The 10,292-nt window shown below is 49.2% G+C and overlaps 1 long non-coding RNA gene across 1 annotated transcript; it reads left to right on the plus strand.

The window, feature by feature from the left end:
* Positions 1–1,486: 1,486 nt before the first annotated feature.
* Positions 1,487–6,544, plus strand: LOC116571188. The gene is made up of 3 exons (XR_004277764.1): positions 1,487–1,596; positions 4,253–4,978; positions 5,860–6,544. It is a non-coding gene; the product is annotated as an uncharacterized LOC116571188 (long non-coding RNA).
* The last annotated feature ends 3,748 nt before the right edge of the window (positions 6,545–10,292 follow it).

Below are 10,292 nucleotides of genomic sequence, written 5' to 3' on the forward strand. Positions count from 1 at the left end.
CCCCCACCATGTGGTATTCACACCCACATTCACCTCTTTATCCAAACTTTGAGCTCAGTGAGGACAGGGTCACCGTATGACATGACCCTGGGGATTTTGGCTTCCCCTCACTCCAGGGGCTGCAAGGCGAGGAATAAAGAAAAAATCGTACACAGAGAAATTTAGAAAAGATGATTTCTAACGCTCTTGGTTTATCAATGGGGAAAGTGAGGGCAAGAGTCAAGGTGTGCCTTGTTCACACATGGTGGCAAAGACAGAACATGGACTCACATCTACTAAGTTGTGTCCAGTATTCCTCCTACTGGGCGCTCAGCTTCCGGTAAGGTCATGGACCAGGGGACATTCAAGGATCAGAGATGAAGGAGGCGCTCCCTCCTAGGGCAGACTGTTTCCCCAGCCAGGAGAGCACGTTCTTCACTTGCACCACCCTGGGCCTCAGACTCCTGCAGGCTGAGTGCCCCAATGAATGCAGGGCAGCATCCATGCTGCCCTTCCAGTCCACAGCCCTGGGCCTGGACTGGCTTTGCTGTTTTGCAGTAAAGACTACCACAGCCCAGTTCCCATGGGCACTGAAACGCGGCAGGTGAGAACACACGTGAATTTGACATTGAGCACAGCTGCCTTGGGAGATCCACTGGAGGAGCTAAGGACACCACCTCGCCACCACTGAAGTACACTTTTGTTCTATTCTATTTGTTTTGTGATTGTTGCTCTTGCTGATGCTATGACCCTCCCACCACACACACACTATCCCACTTGGATGGCCTGAGTAAGGTGAAAACGTGTCAGGATGGTGAAATCAGGAACCTTCCGGAATGATGAAGAGATAGCCTTAGTCTCTTCAAAAACTGAAGTCAGACGTTTAAAAGATTTTTGAGTATTGGAGGAAGGTTCCATCTCATCTAAGAAAATGACAGAGCAGAGTAAAATTTTTATATTTTAAATTTACATTACCTCTTCAGGGTCCCTGGCTGGCTCAGTCAGAAGAGCGTGCGACTCTTGATCTCTGGGTCGTGAGGTCAAGCCCCACACTGGCTATAAAGATTACTAGAATAAACAAACAAACAAACAAACAAACAAACTTAAATCTATGTTACCTCTTCAAACGGGTAAAATGTCTTCAGAATTTTTTAGAAGGATACATTTGTACCTCTATTCACAGATCATTTTCTTTGTTAGCAGGGGTGATGCACTTAGGAGCCTCAGAAAAGCAGGGAGAGAGATCAGGGGCGATTTGGTCAAGGTCATGCCCTAGAGTAGAGGGGAAGTAAGTCCCCAAGAGGAGGGGCCTTGTCCAGGGCCACACACAGGGCTTAGACTCCCAGGCCAGAAGCAGAGAGCAGAGCCTATGGGCAGGGTGACACTAGTTTCTGACATCATCCATTCACGCCACAGCTGCCATTGGGTATCTCCCCTGTGCCAGGCACTATTGCAGGCACTATGATGCAGCTGTGAACGAGCCAGGGCCCAGTCTGGTGGACTTATGTCCTGGAGGACGGTGGTGAGCTTGGTGAAGGAAGCTGAGCAGGGTGAGGTGACAGGGTCCATGGGGGAGGCTCGTCATTCCAGCAGGTCAGCAAAGGTCTTCCCGTGAAGGTGATGTTTGAGCAGAGACCTAGGTGGCAGGAATGAGATGGGCTCTGAGTTTAGAGGCCAGCAGACAGAGGCTGGTATGGCTGAGGGGCACGGAGTCGGTAGGTGATAGGAAGAAAAACAGCTAGAAGGTGGGGTGGGCTAAGTCAGGTGCTATGGACGGCTCATTCCCAATTCTGAGACTGCTTCTCCCCTCAACAGGGTAGCATGGAGGCTCCCAAATGGGAGTGCTTCTCAAGAGAAAATGTGCTTCTGTGCAGGGGGCATTTAGAGGGGGGCCCTGGGAGTATGTGTGCAGGGAGAGCCAACCTTGGGGGTATGGGAACTTGGGGAGAACTGCCCAGAGCAGAGACAGCCCGGGGGGCCAACCAGGGCCCAGTGGGCAGATGAAGGACATGTGACTCTGGAGGCAAAGCCAGAGCCAGTGCAGGAAGTCATGGGGAGGCAGAGTCCAGCACAACCTAAAAGAGTTTTGTCGTGATCAGAGCTGTCCGACAAAAATGGGGCAGCTGCAGTGGGAAACAGTGTAGCACCTTCTCAAAAACATAAACCTAGAATTCCCTCCCATATGGTCCAGCAATCCCTTGCCTGGATATATAATGCAAAGAATTGAAAGAGGGAACTCAAAGAGATAGTGTGCGTTCATGGCAGGAGGGACTCACCTAGCCCAAGGCCATCCCCCTTCCCAGGGCTGCCCAGATCTGGGGACTGACCTATGTGAGCTGCTAAAGTCCTGTCAGCTCAGTTCCCTGAAACTGGGGACACCTTGATACAGTCCATTTTAGCCTAGGAGACCCCAAGTTGTTAAACCTGCCTGCAGCTTGACTTTCCCTCTGTGCACGCCTGCTGTCTCCACTCCCTTCCTCAGCTGTTGATCCTCGGGACCCCTTGTTGGCTGTACTCCAGTCAAGGTCTGCTTTAAGAACCAGCAGGGTTTGTCAAGGTCAGTCAGCTGGGTCGCAGGGGGCTGGGGCCAGTTCTGAGAGAGACAGAAGAAAGCTTACTAACTCTCAGGAGTGGACATCAGAGCTCCTTGGATTCCCCCCACCTCCACACCCTGGTCCTCAGCACCCAGCCCCCCTGAGGACCCAGACTTTAGACACTGGGGGTCCTTAAGGCAGCTTGGCCTAGCGTGGCTCATGCCCCCAATATCTCCAGGCCCCTGGCATCACAGCAGAACCACAGCACAAATGACGCGAGCTAAATTCTAATAGCCGGCCTGGCCTGTTAATGGCCTCTTATACATTTAAATTGGGCGGGATCCCTTTGGGAACTGTAATTTTATTCATGGAGAATGTGCCATCTCATTTGAATACAGAAAACTGTACTTAAGAGATAGGATGGCTCTGGTGGTTTCTTCTTTCCCTCCCCTGGTCTGGCTTTGCCACCCTGGGCTCTGCCAAGGGCAAACGCTATGGCACTGCCAACTCAGCTCTTTTTGTCCCCACCGAATAGAGAATAGAATGGGGGTGCTGAAGTCAGGGGAAGCCCACAGAAATCAGACCACACCCTGAATTGCACTCTGTGCTACTGTGAGCTGTGGTTTCCTCATCTGTAAGTGATGAGAACACTTAGTTCCTAGGGCTGTAGGACAGTTACACACCAGTGAATACAGAAAAGTGCCCCACACAGAGGCTTGCTGTCCTGCTTCCACACCCCGGGCCATCCAACAGCCCGCCTGATGGAGCTCTGAGGAGCGCTGGCCATGGCTGGAAAGGCAGGAGGACAGCTGGGCACCTCTTGGACACACTGTGGTCCTTTGGCTCTCCTGCTCAGCCTCTAAGGCTGTCCTGGGGTGGAGGGGTTTGCTCAAACATTCCATGCAGTCATCTCAGCCCATTGCTTCAGCCGTCACCCCAGCTGAGGAGCAGGGCCTCCCTGCTCTCAGAAGCCCCAGCTCATGGGGCCATGAGCCTCCGCCTCTAGGCCAAGCCCTGGCTGAGGGGCTGAGGGGCCAGACACAAGGACCCTTCTCAGAAGCCCCACCAGCCTCTTGCTTCCCCTCCATTCCTCTTCTTCTCCAGCCTGGAGGAGTCTACTAGTCTTAGGAGCTGGGGGAAGGTAGAGAGAAACTGGCTCCCTTCTGGGCAGTAGCCTTCAGATCTAGGGCTGAGGGCACACAGCTGATGCTGGGAGGCCTCCAGAATTTCAGGCTTTTTGGGTAGGTGGTGAATTTCACACACCAGAGCTTTGGGTTTCGAATCATAAAACACAACGTTGTTGGTTTTTTGGTTTGGTTTCATTTGGTCGTTAAGTTTCTTGAACCACCTGCTCCTGAAGCATCAAATATTTGAAGTATTGGAAACAAAAATTCACATCAGTTTTTTGTTTGGACCACCTCAATCCTCATTTTTTAAAACTGCAAGTAACAAGAGGAAAATGGGCAGGAAGGTACTTTTTCTTTTTTTCCTCAAGAAGAGGACTATATGCATTGTGATTTTGATTTTCACGGAGTAACATATACCCAAACATCTTCCCATGTGAATAAATATTATTGAATAAACCATTCACATCAGTTGATAGATCAAAAATTTGATACACCTGTTCCCCCCAACCCAGGGCAAACACTGATCTTCTTCTTTGGGGCTGAGTGTTGTGTGAAAACAGCCCCACACGTGCTGATTTGCCATCTTTGTCTTTCTCCCAAATTGTTCCCCAGGCCTCCTGGAGGTCCCCTGGGGAAGACGCTGTGGGACAGAAGACCAGAGGGAGCCCAAGGGGTCTGCAGTCACTTGCCCAGAGCTGGAGCTCCATGGTGGCCACTGCTGAGCCACCTTGGCTTGGGGAAGAGGTTTCTGGGCTGTGTGTGCTGTTGTCCCGTTGTTGTTTAGTAAATCTCATCAAGTTCATGTATGATTACCAGTGCATGGATTTAAAGGAGTGTCTTCACGAAGCTTTCTCAACACACAAGTATAAATGAACCCTCCTTTAGACTTGTAATGAAAATGGAGCTTTGGGGAGAAGGAAAAGGCATTGGTGGGAGACGTCCTCAGCAGCTCCATCAGTGGATAAAGGGTTTCCCCGGAGGAATTTGAAATATCTGGTATCGGGATGTATGGGGGGATGGGCATAGCTGGGCTGTGCTGTCTGGCTGCTTTAAACTTGATTTGAATGCCTGACTGGGCAGTGATTGAGGTCAGCAATAGACACAACTCAGAAGGGCCTGAGGCACATCCGTCCCGCGGAGGTGGGGAGCTTCCTAGGAGAGCTGACGTGGCAAAGGGTTGTGGGCCAGGAATGAGCACTCCGTTGCCACAGGCGTGGGAGAATTTGCCCAAAGACAACACCTCAGGATGTTTCTCATCTCTGCCATCTTTTAAGAGTCGGTGATCTAGCTCTGAAAAGGCCCTGGCTAGGCGCTGTTTGCTCCTGGACACATGAGCAGGTTTGCACAAGCTGTTCCTGAATGAGGCTTCAGAACTCAGCCCGAGCTTCTTCCATTTGATGGGGGCGAACCTCCACCCCAGCAGCACACAGAGCTCCCAGAAAGAGCGCCTCAGCTGCTGGACTGGTTCCCCTATAAAAACCCGGCTTCAGAGCTAGGTAGCTCTGGATGACGGGGACAGAATCACAGAACTCAGCCTCTGAGCTGAAGCAGCCTTGTACAACTAACCTCACTGCTCCCTTACAGAGTGGGATCCAGAGGCCCAGAGTGAGGGTGACCCGCCCAGGGACACACAGCCAGATCAGAACTCTGGTCTCCTGATGCTGGCCTGGGCCTTTCCTGTACTAGCTGCCTCTTCCAGCACCTGGCAGCTCTTAGGAGGTACCCCCTTGTTAGTTCAAAGCAGAAGAGAGGAGATGCAGGACAAGGGGCGTCCAAGGACAGAACAGGCTACTGATCTCACTTGGCCCTCCGGACAGAGTGACCCATGAGGGGCTTGGCTGGGGCCTCCATGCCTCCACCCACATGGGGAGGACACTAAAGGCCTCCTCCTGTTCCTGCCTCCTCATTTCTTGGATGGGATAAACTATTTGGCCTTTGGAACAGATTATTTTTGCATGAAACAGGATTGTTATCACTTAATTGAAAATAATTATCCAATGCAAATTGAGTTCAGTTTGTCTAGTTGGAAATAAAGAAGTGAATATTTTGGGCAGTTTCACTGCTGCAAAGCAAGTATTTTAAGTAAATGAAAGTAATGAGAATAGACTTCTTTCTCTGCAGGAAGCCCTGGGAAGTCAGCAGGGTCTTTCCTGAGTAGCCCCCATGGCCGGGAAGTCTGGCTCAATGCCCTGTCCAAATCAGGGTTTGTTTGTCCTCAGGGGTCTGGAATGGAGGAGATGTTCCTGCAGAGCCAGAGGCCACGGGGACATTAAGGATGGCAGGGATGCATGTCACCCTGCCCAGTAGTTCAGCCCCCCAGGGACTCATCCGGACAGACACAGGCCCTGGTCTCCTTGGGAATCAAGGAAAACGAGGAAGTCAGAGGAAAGGAGAGAAAGCCACGGGTGTAAGTCTGATGTAGGACGTCACTTCCTGTCCTCCTCTTTCTGTGCTCTCCATCCCAGGCCCTGCACCTTCAACTCCGAGTCCCCTGACACTGCGTCAGCTACCCTGAGTCACAGTCAGTTCCACCCAGGTGGCCACTAACACCACCTGCTTTCTGAATTACTTCTTGGTTTTGCTAACTTCTTTCCATTGCCTCTGTATCAGCTCCTTATTCCCAAAGCAATGCTTTCTAGCGAACCATCACAGCATCTCAGCAGCCTACAACAGCAGGCAGTGCCTTCACATGGCCTCGAAGCTCTACTGACCTCAGATGGGCTCACTTGTGGGGCTGCAAGCAGTGGCGGCGGCTCTGCTCCACGGGTCTGTCATCCTCCAGGATCAGCAGACGAGCTGGACACGTCCTTCTCTGGGGGATGGCAGATGCACAAGACAGCAAGCAGAACATGTGAGGCCTGTTGAGGTCAAGGCTCAGAACTGGTATCTAGTCACTTCTGCCCCATTCCACTAACCAAAGTAAGTCACAAGACCAAGTTCATAGTCCAGGGCTTGGGGCATATGCTCCTCCCATGAGGAGGACAGAGGCTGCTGTTCTAGTCTTGACCTTCCCACTAAACTCCTCAACTTTGGTCTCATCCCCTCTACTCTCCACGGAGTAGTTTGCTCCTTCAAACATGAAAACCTGACCGTGTCACTTTTCAGCTTCAAATCCCCTGAATCCTTCCTTTGCCTGATGGTCTTATTCCTCTTTTTTGAGTTTTGAGAATAATTGGCATTCACTCGTAAAAGTGCTGCATTTAACAATATTCTAAGGGTCTTATGAGAGCTGTCCCCAGTACAATTGTTACCATGGCCCCTGATAATTGAGTTGCCCTGGCTCTCCTCCCTTCTCGGGGCAGCCTTGGCTGTTCCTACTTGTAATGGCAGTGCATGGGACGTCTATAACCTGCAAAGACCCTTGCACCCTGGCAGAACACAAAGCAAATGCTCATAGGCACAGGAGCAGCTGTGAGGCAGGGCGTCCTCTGTATGTTGCTACAAGGGAAGGCCCTGGCACAGCACCAGGCTCTTGGAGGGACTGGTTTTCTCTTCCAAAACCCCACCACACAAATTACTTGTCTGTAATAAACAACATACTTTTTTTTTCCCCTCATAGCAAGACTTTCTCAGTGAAGATAACAGCGTGCTGCTTTAATCTCTAGCACAAGCTCCTTATCTTGTGCAGACTGGTAACAAAGTTTACCACCCAGCTAAGAGATTTGAGATTATTCATCTCTCCTCTGCTTCTGGGGACACAGATTTGTGGTGCCCAAGAATCTCTGAATGGTACCCCAGAGTAAAATTATGAAGACAGTGGGCAAGAGCTAGTAATGAAAAAAAAATTAATACAGTGCTATAAAACAAAAAGGACCTTATAATGCTCAATAAAATATAAATTATATTATTATATATGATAAAATATAATATAATATGTATAATATAATAATAACAACAGATGATTGGCTAAATAAATTATTTATGTCCTCTTAATGGAGTTGATTTCACTCATAAAATAATAGTTTGGGGACTTTATAATAGGTTAAAAAGAATTCCTAGAGTATAACAGTAAAAAACAGTATAACAGTAAAAAAAAAACAGTGCAAAATTGTGTGAGCAGTCCACTATGTGACATGTAGATAAGATAGATGGCACATGGAGTACTTGGGTGGCATACGACTGGACTACCCGGTTAAGCATCCGACTCTTGCTATCGGCTCAAGTCATGATCTCAGGGTCATCTGAGGCTTCATGCTCAGTGGGTAGTCTGCTTGAGATTCTCTCTCTCCTTCTCCCTCTGTCCTCTCCCACTCCCACACATTCTTTCCTTCCCTAAAATAAATAAATAAATCTTAAAAAAAATAGATGGGCACACACTCCCCTACTCCGAAGGTACTGCAGAAAATGCATATCGGTTGCATTAGGGTGGTGGAATTATACTTTTTTCTTCTTTTATCTATTTTTCAAACTCCTGAAATACTAGTTCTGCTACTTCATAATGAAAAAAAAAAATAGGGATGCCTGAGTGGCTCAGTCGGTGAAGCAGCTGCCTTTGGCTCAGGTCATGATCCCAGTGTCCTGGGATCAAGTCCCACATCGGGCTCCTTGCTCAGCAGGGAGCCTGCTTCTCCCTCTGCCTCTGCCTGCTATTCTGTCTGCCTGTGCTCGCTCGCTCTCTCTCTTTCTCTCTCTGACAAATAAATAAATAAATAAATAAATAATCTTTAAAGAAAAAAAAAAGCCTAGTGATAACACATTTCTATGTCCTGTTCAGTTGGTACCCTCTAATTCAGGGTCTCCTTAGATTCCTAATGTTAATGCATTAAAAAATTAATTCAGATCCACAAATTCAGAATCTGTGATCACTCAGATTGAGTATTCATTCATCCATCTCTTCATTCATTCATTCACAAATATTTAGTGAGAACCCCCTAGTGAGTGCCCTTCCAGGCGATGCAGCAGTGAACAGCATCGCATTCTTGCCTCACGGAGGGATGGGCAGGGCTGACCCTTTCACTGTGTGGCCTTCACCTAAAAATGCTTGTCCACTTCATGCTGTGTCTGACACTGGGGGACAGAGGCAGGTCCAGCCAGGAAGATGACAAATGTAAACGCAGGAAATTTCTCTTTGTCAGAAACATCAGTTAAAATCTTAAAAGGATAATACATGCTCATAATACATTCAAACAATACTTGATATGACAGTTAACCCACTGTCTAGAGATAAGCAAGAGGAATGGTTTGATATGTATCCTTCGATTTTTTTTCTATGAATCTACAAAAAGACATATTCCTCTATGTATATGCACACATTCCTAAATATCCACACGCCTATCTATCTAACCGGCAGTTCTATTTTCATGTAAGAAAATGGATCTTAGAATGCATTTCGTTCTGCAACTTCAAGGCTTACTGTTCTGAGGCCAAGCATACAAATGTGCAAAGCACTGGGGGACCGCTGAGGCCGTGTGGCTGGTGGAAGAATGAGATGGGCCTGGTGGTGGAGGGGACTGCGGAATTTGCGCAGCAATCCTGAAAGGACTGTGCTGCGCTCTCATCTGGCCACGGTATGGCTGAGCTGGCTGCAGTGCATGGTAGGACACTGATGGATGGGGAGGTGGGAGAAAGGGATGCCGGGGGAGAGGGAGTGGCAGAGGTAAAGGTCTGGAGGTGCACGATGAGGATGTCTGCTCTGTGGGGCATTCCTCTAGATTGGAGACGCTGAGCAAATGATGCCTGAGCGGCTGAACAGACTCACGTCTTGATTCACGCACACCTTTGTTCCCTGTCTTCCTTCCAAAGCCCCCACCCCACCCCAGTGGTCTCGAACTTGCCTGTCCAGTCCCTTCAGCATCGGGAACCAGGGTGTGGCTCCACTGAGAGAAGACGGCTGGTTGTTGGGGTCCCAGATCATCATGAAAGCAGATCTTGAACTTACACATGAAAGAGAGAGTTGCATTTACCAAGCTCTGTTGTTTACACAGTAAGGAGAAATTAATTCCTGGGAAGGTGGAGGGTGGGGTTTGGGGGAGCCCCATTGGCTTCTGCCCATTAAGCACTCCAGCTAATGGGCAAACCCTACATATGCCCACTTCCACTTTGACAGCTGCTCTTATTAAGTGGGAGCTCTTTAAACACAGGAATCCACTGAACACTAATCTGGATAATTGAAAAAACAAAAACAAAAACCCCAACGAAAATACCCCATAGAAATTCAGCAGGAACTGCTGCTGATTGCTGTGAATACACCGGGCGCGTTTCTGGGTTTTACCCTGGTCACACTCCTGCAATGACTGGCTCAGGGGCTTCTCCAGGCAGCAGCAGCAGGGTGCCTTCTGAGAGTCTCCCAGTCCAGCCTGCTCTGAAGTGAGCCCGAGTGGGTCTGCTGGCCCCACGCTAAGCTTTGGACACCTGCCATGGACACCTGCCAGACCCCTTACCTGCTTGGGTTCCATTACTTAACCCTCCCACATTCCCCTTCCTCTTCAGCTCTCTTCCCTTCTCTGGGCCTCAGTGTTGCCCTCTGTAAACTGGGGTGAGGGTGGGGTGGGGACAATGACCAGTCATTATGAAACAAAATAAAGCAGAAGAAGGAGGGGAATCTCTAAGAGTCCTTCCCAGTCTGATCTTATAAAAACAAAGGGAAAACAGATCAGCTAAGAACCTCTGAGCTGGCCTGAGTTCAAGGCCACAAACAAAGACCTTGTCCTGA

Source organism: Mustela erminea, chromosome 12, assembly GCF_009829155.1.
Source record: "Mustela erminea isolate mMusErm1 chromosome 12, mMusErm1.Pri, whole genome shotgun sequence".
In the NCBI taxonomy this organism is placed as follows: domain Eukaryota; kingdom Metazoa; phylum Chordata; class Mammalia; order Carnivora; family Mustelidae; genus Mustela; species Mustela erminea.